This window comes from Alosa pseudoharengus, unplaced genomic scaffold, assembly GCF_046254945.1.
Source record: "Alosa pseudoharengus isolate Yale_2024_CS ecotype anadromous, Long Island Sound unplaced genomic scaffold, YU_APseudo_1.1 YU_APseudo_1.1_scf_11, whole genome shotgun sequence".
NCBI classification, from domain to species: domain Eukaryota; kingdom Metazoa; phylum Chordata; class Actinopteri; order Clupeiformes; family Clupeidae; genus Alosa; species Alosa pseudoharengus.
Genome location: NW_027468576.1, coordinates 16594637 through 16610197, shown reverse-complemented (window position 1 = coordinate 16610197; position 15561 = coordinate 16594637).

Sequence of the window (15561 nt, the reverse complement as noted above, 5' to 3'; positions counted from 1 at the left end):
ATCACCTGTGACTCAAATTCTATGATTGATTTAAAGTTATGGAAGGGAATTGCGCTTGCAGATGTTCAACCCATTGAACGAGACTGCTTGAGTGACTAGTGCTTGCAGAAGCTTAGCTTAAGGGTTGACTAACAACGTGCAGGGCGATGAGCTTGCAATTACAAATGCTCAGGGTCAGTGCAGAGGATAGAGCCTGCAATTACAATGCTCAGGGTCAGTGCAGAGGATAGAGCCTGCAGTTGCAGATGCTCAGGGTCAGTGCAGCAGAATAGAGCTCGCAGTTGCAGATGCTCAGGGTTAGTGCAGCGGGATAGAGCATGCAGTTGCAAATGCTCGGGGGACAATGAGCTTGCAGTTGCAGAAGCTCAGGTTAGCGCAGAAGAAATAGCGCTTGCAGTTAAAGAAGATTATGACCTGCACAAATGCGACCAAGCCAGACAGGCACCAGAACGAAGAGATGAGTAATATGATTAAATTTAGATAACCACCACCAGACATTTGCAAGAGGAAGTACATTGATTACAAAATGTTCATTACTGCTGAGTGAGTCTTTAGTAATTAAGAACTCAGAAACCATACAGTCCATAGATTCTTGTGAGTCTTGTGACTAGCAAATGGAGTAGCTAGCTCTTAATTGATAAGCAAGTTGATGTAAAATATTACAGTTTGTGAACTCCATTTGTTACGGTTCAATGGTGAACAGAAGCTGCAAGGACAAGATGTACAGGAGATGAAATTAACAGACTACTGTCCATCCGGCAGAGGTAAAGCCATGTTAAAGAAGCTAAATAGCACAACGTATAGGCCTACTATTAGGATAGAAATGTAAACAAGCCAGGTTTAGATTAATGAATTAATTATGTTGACTTACCCAAAATAACAGCACGGTGTAGTGTCCATGACTGATTATATACGATTTAAGTACGACCCCTAAATGTGATGACTTTCCATGAGCAAGTCGCATCCAGAAGAAAATGACCAGCATGGTCTGCAGCGATTGCAGCGAAGTCGAGGAGCTTGCACAAGCTCAGAGCTTTCGTAAGCTCGGTTCTTGCACGGCAAGGATGTAATGCAATGTGGTGCAAATCCCTGTGGAAAGTGCTTAATGATCGTTCTCAGTCCAGGACCCGAAGCGTGGAGACCCTCGCCGATCCTGCCGGGTGAATACGGCAGGGGCGAAGCCTACCCCCAAAGAGAAAGATAGGAAAGGCCTACCCGAGGGTAGACGTGAGGCTGGGACACTTCCTGGAATAGAGCATAATCAAAGAGAACATTAATATGAGACAAATCCTTCGTTAATAGTAAAGTGATTCATGAAAGGAAATGAAACCAAGAACAGATGATAGGAAAAGTGTACTCTCTTGCGGGTACAGAAGACATAACCGGCATGGTCTGCAGCGATTGCAGCGGGGAGCTGCACGAGCTCAGAGCTTTCGTAAGCTCGGTTCTTGCACGGCAAGATGTAATGCAATGTGGTGCAAATCCCCGTGGTAAGTGCTTAATGATCGTTCGGTTCGATAACGATTGATGATTGCGATTTGATGATGCGATTCGAGTCGACTGTCGAGTCGAGTTGCGTATGTATATGATGAGTGAAGTGGGGTGATGGAAGGATAAAGGAAATTAACTGTTGTGACGTGATTACCCGAGGTTGCTTGCAGAAGCTAGACCAAGGGCGGCGGTGCGTAGTGACTAGAATGTATTAACACTTTATTCTGTGCCTAAAGTGCCGGCTGTGCGTAGTGACTGGAGAAGAGTGGCTCGGGTCCATCGTAATTAATATAATGCTTTAGCCGAGCCGAATAACCACCACCAGACCTTTGAAAGGTAGCTTACCTTATTTGACACTTGCAAGAGCTATTTGCTCATCTAGAAGGGCTTGATCCTGAGGTCTTATATAGGACTCGTAAGCCGACGAAGACCATCTTCCGAGCAACTTGATAGAGGATGCAGGTAATCCTAGAGCGGCTGCTGATGTCGCAGCGCCGATGCGAAAGGGATGGCCAGTATATTGGGAGGTTGAGAGCCCGCAGCTACCAACCGCTGTCGACAAGCGGATTCTGAACCATTGTTTAGACATAGATAACCCAGTGGGTAGAAGAAAGAGGTGCATTAGGAGAAGTGTGTGGGTGAAGTTTAAGATAGTTGATCATAGAATTATAGGGACAGAAGAGTTATTTACTTTAGAATCTCTGATAATGACAACATAACCTGAGGTGTCCATTTTGGAATGTTTCAGAAATACATAGAAGTGGGAGAAGAGGATGGCTGAGCAAGCCAGATCCTGAGAAGGGTTAAGAACCTGGCTGTCAGAACAAAATTCCCCGGAGCGCATGAACCCATAGAAAGCCATGAGGAACACGGCTTCAAGGAGTGAATGATAGGGAGTGAAAAGAGAGCCAGGGTTAACTAACCAGCAGCAGACCTAAGGACACAACAGGACAAGACAAAATACAATCAACAGATACATAGCTGGAGTACACTAGCACTTATGGATGGTCGCTGTGGATGATTTAGCATAACTAAAATAAAGACAAAAGATGGAAGAGTAATCCTCATCATGCTGACTGGGTGAAATAAGATTAAATGTGAGCGAAGCACTGCTCCAGAGCCAAGAGTAAGTGGGTGTTTAGAATATGTGATCCAGCATCACAGACCTAGTAAATTAAATAGTTAGAGTGAATTGGTGATGTAGCCTAATAATTGCTGGTTGATTTGATTATATGACGATTGAGAATTATGTGATTGAGATTCGAGGACATATGGATATTCGATAGTGAATTGCAAAATCTAATGATTTAACAATGCAAGTTCACTATTCTGCTGCTCCTACTGTGGCGGGATAAAGACATGAAGGGTTAGCGTATAGCTTAGATGAGGAGGTAAATAAGTTGACATCACATGACCTGGATGAAGTAAGATTAAATATGAACCGAAGCACTGTCCCTCGATAAACGTTTTGGCTATAGGCCTACGTGAACCAGCCCCGCATCCCTGCATGAAGTAGATAGTTACGGTGAGGGTCAGTACTCCACTGCCGACAGATGCATACCCTTAAATTAGAGAGAGAGGCATTTACATTAAATGAAGAGGAGCTGCTCCTGAAATGGAAAGATTATTAAGATATTAAGTAATGAAGAAATGGGAAGGAATGCCATCCCTGTGCTTGCGGCTGCCGTGACGTAATGGGAGATTACGAATGACGACAAGCAAAGTGCATTGTGCTTGGAAAAGTATATGAGTGAGTGCAGTATTGGCCTGAAGGAGAGTTTGTGCCTGCTAGAGGTGTTGCTCTTTTGGCAGAGAAGAGTTTGAGGAAAGATCGATCTTGTTCTAGTCCATACATGGGCAACATACGGCCCGCGGGCCACATCCGGCCCGTGGGCTTTCCCTGACCGGCCCGCGTAAGGTCCGTGAAAGAACAATAGTCAAGAGCCTAGCATAGGGATAATGCATGCAAATCAATATCGTTGTTTTTATTTTGAAAGCGACTGCTATTTGTACGCCCATACATTTGTGCGTGGATGCGGCGACGTAAACACCCTCACTGATGTGCTGGTGAATAGAAAAATGCTTCTGCGTCGACACAATGCAGTTGCCTTTACGTCGGCGTAAACCTTTCAAAGTTTTGTGTCTCTTATGTCTGCGTCGCTCACCACCGCAAAGGTTGTTAGAACGAACTCCTACTGCTGCTCGTTGGCGATACGAAGTGTTCATTTCAAAACGTTACTGGCAGATAGACAGTTTACAATCGGATAACCCCGTAATTGTAACCAAAATATGTCTGAGTTTATTTGCAAAGCTTATGTTAGCGAACTAGTATGATGCTACTACCCACAGGTTGCTTGAAGCAGCCGGCTCAACACACAGAGCGAGTTCACCAATCACAGTTATGTGCATAAAGTTAAAGCAAAAACATAGCCTACATTTTTAAAATAGTTTTCTTTGTGCATGTTGATTAACTAATGACAGCCTACTCTTGTCTGCTCCACATTTTCGTAGTCTAATTCTGCATAGAGTTAATTTAATGATGGTAATGATTTAATATTGCTGAGTGTTGATGAAATGGTGGCACGGCCTATCGGTTGTACTGACTTCTTCACATTTTCATGACCTAGCCTAATTATATAGATATTGTAGTACTTTTTTATATCAGTCTTATGTCAATGTCAAAAATGTCAATGTCAAAAAATCATTTTGAGGAATGAGGATTAAATACTGGACATAGATTAAATAGGCCTATTGCTGTTTTTCCTTTGTCTCCCTCACATTTTCATCTGTTCTTACGACTAGTAAACAAAACCATATGATTTACTTAATGTTATACAAGAACAGAATAGAATTGAACAGAATTGAGTTCAGACTTGAGTTCGGTATTTTGAGTCCGGCCCTCCTCAACAGTCCCAGTTTGTCATGTGGCCCCTTGGGGAAATTAGTTGCCCACCCCTGTTCTAGTCCCTACAGCCTGAAGACCTGCGAGGAGGAATGGAGTGGTTAGAGAGGAGACATAGCATTTTCAAAAGGACCTAGCAGGCAGGCAAATAAACAGCCATGATACATTTACGTTGCCGTTAGTTAAATCAACGAACACAATGTATGGACCTACATATTATGTACATAACCAATGACAGTAACAGACAATGACAGACAATAATGATCAGCCAGACAGGAGAATGAAAATAAGATTAATATGGCCTTCAGGTGCATCGGAAATAGTATGGTTAATGACAGTAGCCTAGAAAGGGACAGGGACTAGGAAGAGTACTTTTGTCCCTGTTGGCCTTCCATACACGACAGCCTGACCAGCGAGACAATTTGCCTAGATGTGGACCTAGCAAAGCTGCATCATGGCAGCTTTGGCAAGGAAACCATCGCGAGTGTCGATAACTGGAGTAACGGAGTTTTTAAACGGTTCCGTACATGTATGTTAACAGCGAAGTCTGGCGGTTTTCGTCAGAAAAGTTTAGCAACCATATTTCCATTGTTAGCGATACGACGTTAACCTCATTAAGCTACTAGGATCTAACACGAGACTAGGGTGAAAGAGAACCTTCAAGCCGCGGAACTTGTCTCTTTCCGTTGATAAGACCGGGCGGACAACCCGAACAGTGGCAACAATTTGGCCTACCTTACTCTCCGACATTTACGAGCTACTATCCTACATGGAAACCCCCGAGACTTTGGTAAGATGCGTCCAACTCGGTTGAAGCGAACGTAAGGTAGGCTAAGCTACTATGACTGCATCACATGTTAAAGTTGTGGCGAAGTGAATGACTAGCTACCCGTGCATGGATACGGAACATCGAAAATCGGCACCTGAAAGCAACAGGCAGGTGCAAAGTAAAGTGATTATAAAGGCTGATGCAGACTGGTGATTGGTCGGAAGTAATGAATGAATGAGTGACGCATGCATTGAGTCTTTCTGACAGAATTTACGCTAACGCTTCCATTTATTTTCCTTACAAAGTCAATGACTTCATTCCAAACAGTAAACAACCTTCTGTGTGGGCCAGGCACTCGCCGAAATAACCATGGGAACATATTATACAGCTGTGTACACACAAAGTACAGCTGAATGTAATCTCTGAGGTGATATTAGTGCCACGTCATGTTCTATAATCCATACACATATCATAGGTCCTCATTCAAAAGGTGGACAAATAGCAGAGTCTAAAGATAATTTAATAACGAGACAAAATCTATTTGCTAATTCAATGACCAAGATCCAGAGCTGAAATATCGGTGGATCAGCTCAATGTCCCCACACCGAACACAACAGCTTCAGTTCATACACAAGACTCATTGCTTATTGGAGCGACTTTTGTTTATGCCTGTCCGTCATTTAAAGTAGGGCCATAAGAGTTAAATGTAGTTTCTGGAAGAGTTACAATGTGATGAGAACATCACCTGGTTTGCCTAGAAGCAAAAACATTCATATTAGACAGAGCGGATCACTTTTGTGTCCATGAACAAGCTATACGCTTATTTGTGTCCAGTTATTGTCACATCCAACTTGCAGTGTGAGTTTCCCTTCACACTTCTGTAGGCACCTGCCCTGCCCATGGATTTCTTTCAGAGTAGCTAGTGCCATTACGTTTTCACTTGTTTTGTTATCTCCCTAACACCTCATATTTTCAATACTATTTATGCACAAGTATAAATTAACTTGTAACTGTTCATTCCTAAAACAGCAGTCTACAGCGGTTTTACTCAAAAATAGCAGCAATTAGTGAATAATAAAATATTTCCCCTGAATAAAACAAATTTCCTTGAGGTGCTTCTCCACAAGAATCTAAGGTCACAGTGACCTTGACCTTTTACTAATATATAGGCTCTGTGCACTAGCATAGTGACAAAAAACATAAACCAAAATAAAAAAGGTCACAAATCACGATAGGCCTACATGCATCTGGCTTACTTACCTTGCTCATTAGCGAATGCTTCATTTAGATATCTGGATTCTTGAAGAATGGAGGGCTCAAGGCTTCTTTTGCCCAATCCAAAATTCCTCAGGGTGTGAAGAGCAAACCTTCTCTGCTGTTTCCAAGCATAGCCATTAGATGACACCACCCCTAAGAAAAGAACATTAGACAGTCAGGATTTAACACCTTATCATGAAACTTTATCATAATACAAAGTATTTTGTCTACATTAATCTTGTTATACTACTGGGTGAGCACAATTGCAAGAGACCACAGAGATCGGGTTTCAACAGAGTTTAATGTCTGACAAACTAAACAGAAGCCCACAGGCTTTACTTCAGAGAAGTCTTTCAGTCAAAAAGTCATAACACACAGAAGATCCATCCAATAGAGGAATAAACAAAGAAACAGAAGTCCCGGTACAATTCACAAGAGTAGATGCAGGAGGAGGGCCAGTAGTTCACAAATCCAAGGCAAATAATAGGTAATCCTTACAGACCGGGTCGATAGCACAGTAGCAGGCAGCACAGGCGTAGAATCCACAGGAGCAGAGTAACCACCATCCACGAGGGCGAAAACCATGACCGAGCATAGAATAGCATACAACAGGGACTTAAGAAGGCCACACCAAACGAGCCACAGGTGAGCCTCATGATCAGTCACAGGGTCTCCCCGGGTGATCTCCAGGGGCTTGAGCCTTCTGGCGGCATCTCCTGGCAGACCGAGGTGTGACAGTACCCCCCCTCCTACGACCGTCCCCCGACGGTCCCGGGACACCAGGATGGCCCTTCTGGAAGTCGAGGATGAGGGACTTGTCCACGATGTGACGCGCAGGCACCCAACAGCGCTCCTCGGGACCATAGCCCTCCCAATCAACGAGGTACTGCCATCCACGGCCCACCCGGCGAGAGTCAAGGAGACGCTTGACAGTAAAAACCGGACCACCTGCCACAAAACGAGAAGGCGGGGGCAGGGGGGGAGGAGGGGACATAGGAGAGGTCAAAACAGGCTTCAATAAGGAAACATGAAAAACTGGGCTCACCCTGAGAGATCTTGGCAAGGCGAGCTGGTAAGCCACCGGGTTGACACGCCTCACAATCTTGAAGGGCCCAATGTAGCGCGGCTTGAACTTTTTGGACTCCACACGCAAAGGGAGATCCCGTGTGGATAACCACACCCGCTGGCCCAAGCAAAACGACGGCGTTGCCCTCCGCTTGCGGTTCGCATGACGCTGGCTGCGTGCCGAGGCACGCTCCAAGGCTGCCCGGGCCCGCTCCCAGGCCCTCCTACATCTAGCTACGGCGGCTTCAGCAGAGGGAACATCAACCTTGGGCTGCTCTGAAGGAAAAAATGGGGGTGGATACCCAAATTGTACCTCAAAAGGGCACATACCTGTGGAGGAGTTGACCAGCTGGTTGTGAGCTATCTCTGCCCAGACAAGCATTCGACTCCAAGCCTTGGGGTTCTCAGAGACCACGCAACGCAGGTACTGCTCCAGTTCCTGGTTGATCCTCTCAGTCTGCCCATTGGACTGGGGATGGAACCCTGAGGAGAGACTGACCGATGTGTTTAAAAGGGACCAAAAAGCCTTCCAGTACCTCGATACAAATTGTGGGCCCCGATCAGACACCACATCGGCCGGGACTCCATGGTAACGGACCACCTCTCTCAAAACGACATCGGCAGTCTGCTTGGCTGTGGGTAGCTTGGGAAGAGGAACAAAATGGGCAGACTTAGAGAACCGATCTACAATCACAAGTATCACAGCATTTCCCTCCGACACAGGCAACCCGGATACAAAATCCATGGAGAGATGGGACCAAGGACGACTGGGGATAGGCAGGGGGTGAAGCAGCCCTGCAGGAGCAAGGTGGGATGCCTTTTGAGTGGCGCACACAGTGCAAGCTTGGACATAGGCAGACACATCCTTACTCATGCAAGGCCACCAAAACCGCCGCCGGATGAACTCCACTGTCCGCTGTGATCCTGGGTGCCCAACCAGATGATCATCATGGCCCCACCTAAGTACCCCTGGACGTGCTGCCGTCGGAACAAACAAGCAGCCAGGGGGACCACCTCCTGGGTCCGGTTCCATCTGCTGAGCCTGAAGGATGGAGTCTTCCAAGGCCAGTCGCACCTGCCCAACCACACGGCACGGAGGGATGATACTCTCAGGAAAGGGGTCTTGCTCAGAAGCATCGTGTTGGCGGGAAAGAGCATCTGCCTTCGTGTTCTTACTGCCAGGCCTGTAGGTGAGGATGAAATCAAAACGGTTAAAGAACAAGGCCCATCGGGCCTGGCGGGAGTTAAGTCTCTTGGCCTCCTTCAAGTATTGCAAGTTCTTGTGATCCGTAAGTACTTGGAATTGATGGGTAGCCCCCTCCAGCCAATGTCTCCACTCCTCCAATGCAAGTTTAACGGCAAGCAATTCTCGGTCCCCTGCATCATAACGTTGTTCTGTCGCAGTCAACTTACGAGAATAAAAGGCACAGGGATGGACCTTACCATCGAGAGACGATCTTTGGGAGAGAACTGCCCCTACCCCAGTGTTGGAGGCATCCACTTCCACCATGAAAGGAAGGGTAGGGTCCGGGTGCCGAAGAACAGGTGCAGAGGTGAATCGCCCTTTCAGGGAGATGAAAGCAGCTTGGGCATCTGCTGTCCATCTAATCCTGGACGGACGGCCTCGGGTGAGAGCAGAAATAGGAGCTGCAACAGAACTAAAATTATGGATGAACCGTCTGTAAAAATTGGCAAACCCAAGGAAACGTTGCACTTGTTTAAGGGATGTAGGCTCCGGCCACTCGACAACAGCCTGCACCTTGCTGGGATCCATGGCAACACCAGTAGGGGAGATCTGGAATCCTAAAAAGTATGTGTTAGACACGTGAAATTGACATTTCTCCAACTTTACATAAAGTTTGTTCTCCAGGAGAAGCTTGAGCACCTGCCGGACCTGCTGGACATGCTCTCCGAGATCCTTAGAAAAGACGAGAATGTCGTCCAAAAAGACAAAGACACAACGGTTAATCAGCTCCCGCAACACATCATTAACTAGGGCCTGGAAAACAGCTGGACAATTGGATAGCCCGAAAGGCATCACTCTGTACTCATAGTGTCCACTAGGAGTGCTGAAAGCAGTCTTCCACTCATCACCACTTCTGACACGAACTAGGTGGTAAGCATTTCGCAGGTCCAGCTTGGAGAACACCTTAGCTCCTTTAAGTAGGTCAAATGCTGTAGACATCAAAGGGAGGGGGTATTTATTCTTGACAGTAATCTTGTTCAAGGCTCTATAATCTATGCAGGGGCGCAAGCCACCATCCTTCTTCGGTACAAAGAAGAAACCAGCTGAGACTGGGGACGTGGATGGCTGGATCAGGCCATTACTCAGAGCCTCCTGAATGTACTCCTCCATTGCTCGGGTCTCGGGCACAGACAGTGGGTACAGCCTACCTCGTGGAGGTAGGATGCCAGGCAGGAGGTCAATTGCACAATCATAGGGTCTGTGGGGAGGGAGAGTACATGCTTTAGACTTACAGAAAACTTCTCTCAAGTCATGATATTGGTGAGGTACTTCTGGTAAGTCCACCTCCTGAGGCTCCCGGAAAGACCTCTGGGCTTCTTGGACTCGAGCTCTATGCACACCATGTCCCTTGGCTTGGCTGGTAGAACAGGCCTCTTCACAACCTGGACCCCACTCAACTAAAGTGCCGCTCCTCCAGTCAAACCGGGGAGAGTGGACATTAAGCCAGGGATACCCTAGAACGACAGTCTCCTTGGGAGAATCAATTAAAAAGAATCTACAGTGTTCCACATGCTTAGCACCCACCCACATGGTCAAAGGCTTGGTGACAAATTCAATCCTCCCTGAACCTAGAGGACGCCCATCTAAGGCCTGAACTGAGTAAGGGGCTGGACTCACCTCGTAGGGAATGTTGAGTCGCTTCACCAAGCTGAGATCCATGAGGTTCTCCTCTGCCCCCGAATCCACCAAAGCCAGAAGTGAGGTCTTGCCCTTGGAAGCTCCCTCCCATTCCAGTGTGACAGACAGCTGCAATCGTGAAGAGGGGTGAGGGGACCGTGCTGCTCTGCTCACTAGTGGTCCCCTCGGCCTTAGTGAGCGCTGCCTTTTCCCGAGAGCTCTTGGCACCTGTCCCGGAAGTGGCCAGTCTCGCCACAATACAGACAGCGGTTCTCACGTCTCCGGCGTTCCCTTTCCTCCGGCGAGATCCATGACCGCCCTAGCTGCATGGGCTCCTCCACATCACTTGCGGGGTGGCTGGGTAGCTGAGTCCTGGGTGGCTGGACCTTGACAGGAGGTGAGTATGCCTGAAGACTGGAAGCGCGTTCCCACCTGCGCTCTCGAGATCGCAGATCCAAGCCAGTAGTGAGTGCGATCAGCCCCTCCAGGCTGTGTCCCCACTCTTGGTTGACCAGCGCATCTTTCAAATGCTCTTGGAGGCCATGATAAAAGGTGGTCAGCAGACAGTCCCCCTCCCAGCCGCTCTCTGTAGCTAAGGTGCGGAACTCAATGGCATACTCTGCCACGGATCGTCGGCCCTGCTTAAGCTGGAGGAGGCGCTTTGCTGACTCACGTTGGTTGGTAGGACGCCCAAAAACGACCTGGAGTTGATCCATGAAATCCTTGGATTGGTGGCAGATGGGTAGATCCCTCTCCCAGACTGCTGTGGCCCACTCCAAGGCCTTCCCCGACAGTAAGGTGGTGATATAAGCTACTCTGGACTCCTCAGTGGGGAAGCCCTGGGGTTGCAGCTGGAAATTCAGGGAGCACTGGGTCAAAAAGCCCCTACAGGTCTCTGGGCTTCCATCAAACCGCTGAGGCGACGGTAGATGGATATCAGAGCGAGGAACTGGGGCAACAGGAGCTGGGGCAGCAGGGACAGGAGCTGCAGGGACTGGTGCAGCCGGTGGGGGTGCAGTAGTGATCCTAGCCACCGTCTGGGAGAGACCCTGGAAGGAGGTGTTGAGCTGTTCCAAAGTCTCCCAAATCTTCTGAACACGTCTTTCTTGATCACTAATGGCTACTCCCATTCTGCTTACAATAGTCCGCAAATCCTCTGGGGCCTCTGCTGTGCTCTTTCTTGGCTCAGTCATGCTGTTATACTACTGGGTGAGCACAATTGCAAGAGACCACAGAGATCGGGTTTCAACAGAGTTTAATGTCTGACAAACTAAACAGAAGCCCACAGGCTTTACTTCAGAGAAGTCTTTCAGTCAAAAAGTCATAACACACAGAAGATCCATCCAATAGAGGAATAAACAAAGAAACAGAAGTCCCGGTACAATTCACAAGAGTAGATGCAGGAGGAGGGCCAGTAGTTCACAAATCCAAGGCAAATAATAGGTAATCCTTACAGACCGGGTCGATAGCACAGTAGCAGGCAGCACAGGCGTAGAATCCACAGGAGCAGAGTAACCACCATCCACGAGGGCGAAAACCATGACTGAGCATAGAATAGCATACAACAGGGACTTAAGAAGGCCACACCAAACGAGCCACAGGTGAGCCTCATGATCAGTCACAGGGTCTCCCCGGGTGATCTCCAGGGGCTTGAGCCTTCTGGCGGCATCTCCTGGCAGACCGAGGTGTGACAAATCTTGCCTTGAGGCCATGTAGCCTACCTTTGTGTCCTACAAGGTCCACGAACACAGGTAAGGACGGTCGATCAGCAAAGTTTTCTCCTTGGAGAACATATGCTTCTCTCACTAACTTGTGTCCATTGAGAACAACAAGCCATGGTCCAATGAACTGAACACTGAAAATATCTCCATATTTTTCAGCAAACTGAAATAAAACTAGAATTAAATCTCTGGTGCATAACTACAAATAATCTAACACCAATTGTTCAAAAGAAACGTGATCGGATTTCGGTTATCGGATTTCAGTTACCGGATTTCAGCTATCGGATTGGATCAAATCTTGAAAATGGGTTGTTCAAAGGGAAACAAGGATCCTGAAATTGGATTAGATCACATAATCTATTCTTGGTTTTGATCTGGATAAAACCTTCACTTTGTGTCGTTCAACACTTTTGAGTTGGATTGGAATAAATTTGATGCATAAAATTAGGATTACCCTGTGCTGTAACATTATAGTGTGCTAACCTCCACAACCCAACAGTATTCTAACAATACTTGATTCTACAGGACTATTTATTTGTTGTGGATAAGATGAAGGGTTTGATAATGGAAGGCAGTGTTTCCCACAGAATTGAATTGTATTTGTGGTGGTGGGTTCTGTGTCGGAGTCAATAAGATAAACAGCGTATAATTATACAGTTATACTTGCCTTGCACTACAAGTCCATATTGACAAGTAGCTGTAATGCTGTAATGTTATAGTGTGCTAACCTCCACAACCCAACAGCATTCTATTCTAGTATGCTAACCTCCACAACCCAACAGTATTTTAACAATAATGCTTCAGGTGGGATTTGAACACTCAACATAAGGATGACCAGTACAAGGCATTATCCCACTAAGCCACTGTCAATCCTACATCTTTGCCAGTCACATTCACATGCTGAAAATGTGTATTGGTAAACACACAAGAAAAACTCCAAGTATACATTTGACAATAAAATGAAGGGCTTTCCTGAAAGAGAACACCTGAAAACGTTTGGAAATTCTGGGACAATTAGACATTTGTAGAGAAGAACAGTAATGGATGAAATATAAATATGATAGACTTAATGATGAAGGAAAAATAGTAAACAAAGAAGTTCCACTATATGTCTTCGAGTGTGTCGGCATTCTGATTCTTGGCAACTAATGAGTGTGAATGTTGATTGCCTGATGTCATTCAGGTGCTGTTCAATGGTGTGACTCTTCAATAACCAATAGCATGTGCATCTTGAGCCTAAAGCTCTAGCAGGATTCGAACTCTCAACCTAACAAACACCAGCACTAGGCATTATCCCTCTGAGCCACTAACAATCCGACATATTAGGCAGTCACATTCACATGGTGAAAATGTGTGTTGGTAAACACACAAGAAAAACTCCAATTATACATTTGACAATAAAATGAAGGGCTTTCCTGAAAGAGTACACCTGAAAACTTTTGGATATTCTGGGGCAATTAGACATTTATAGAGAAGAACAGTAATGGATGAAATATAAATATGATAGACTTAATGATGAAGGAAAAATAGTAAACAAAGAAGTTCCCCTATATGTCATAGAGTGTGTCGGCATTCTGATTCTTGGCAACTAATGAGTGTGAATGTTAATTGTCTGATGTCATTCAGGTGCTGTTCAATAGTGTGAATCTTCAATAACCAATAGCATGTGCATCTTGAGCCTAAAGCTCTTGCAGGATTCGAACTCTCAACCTAACAAACACCAGCACTAGGCATTATCCCACTCTGCCACTGACAATCATACACATTCAGCAGTCACATTCAAATGGTGAAAATGTGTGTTGGTAAACACACAAGAAAAACTCCAAGTACACATTTGACAATAAAATGAAGGGCTTTCCTGAAAGAGTACACCTGAAAACTTTTGGATATTCTGGGGCAATTAGACATTTATAGAGAAGAACAGTAATGGATGAAATATAAATATGATAGACTTAATGATGAAGGAAAAATAGTAAACAAAGAAGTTCCCCTATATGTCATAGAGTGTGTCGGCATTCTGATTCTTGGCAACTAATGAGTGTGAATGTTAATTGTCTGATGTCATTCAGGTGCTGTTCAATAGTGTGAATCTTCAATAACCAATAGCATGTGCATCTTGAGCCTAAAGCTCTAGCAGGATTCGAACTCTCAACCTAACAAACACCAGCACTAGGCATTATCCCACTCAGCCACTGACAATCATACACATTGAGCAGTCACATTCAAATGGTGAAAATGTGTGTTGGCAAACACACAACATCAAGAAAATTCCTAGCATACATTTGACAATAGAATTAAGGGCTTTATAAAAAAGAGTACATATCTGAAAATGTGCACTGTTAATGGTATCCACCTAATGATGGTTGTATGGTTGTTATCCAAGAAAAAAAAATTACTCATATAGGAATATAGGTGATATAGGAGAAATGGGCTGAGTGGTCGAACTTTATTGGCCTATATCTCTGAAATGGAACAACGTATCCAAATTCTTTTGATAACTTTTGTGAGGCTTTGTCTAAACATTGTCTGTGAGAATTTTGGTGAAGATTTGATAATTTTTGAAGCCTGTGAAACTTTTTATGATGTTTGGCTTTTCTCTGAAATTGTGGCAAAAGTAAACATTTTTAGAGCATAAGATCAGGGTGAAAAAGATGCATCTGAATGTAGAGATTAATATGATGAAAGAATTTTGAGTCTAGGTGAATCTGGTAAGGAGAAATAAGCGTTTTTGACAAGAGCGCCACCTTTGGGTGCAGTACCCCAAATTTGGGTTATGGGTAGTGGGGGGTACTGGTAACAATACTTGAAAATGTCAAGTTTCTAGGACTTACGGTTTATAGGAATATAGGTGATCTAGGAAAAAAGGCCTAAGTGGTCTAACTTTATTGGCCTATATCTCTGAAATGGAACAAAATATCAAAATTCTGAGCGATAACTTTTGTGAGGCTTGGTCTAAACATTGTCTGTGAGAATTTTGGTGAAGATTCGATTATTTTTGAAGAGTGTGAAACTTTTTATAATGTTTGGCTTTTCCATGAAATTGTGGAAAAAGTAAACATTTGTAGACCATAAGACCAGGGCCAAAAAGATGCATCTGAGTTTAGAGATTAATATTCTGAAAGAATTTTGAGTCTAGGTGAATCTGGTAAGGAGAAATAAGCATAATTAACTTTTTTTTTCAATAGCGCCACCTTTGGGTGCAGTACCCCAAATTTTGGGTTATGGGTAGAGGGGGGTACTGGTAACCATACCTGAAAATTTCAAGAGTTTTGGAGTTACGGTTTAGGCTGCAGTATGATTTTTACAGAATTTTGGCCAAAAAATGAACGGTACAGAAACAATAGGGTTCCTGCAGCTACGCTGCTCGGACCCCTAATAATAAACAGATTATGATTGTAGATAAAAGAACATATGGTTACTGAAACTACTACTACTATAGGCCTAGAGAAAGATGTACAGTAAAGTTAAAGATGTCAGTTAATATAATGCTGAA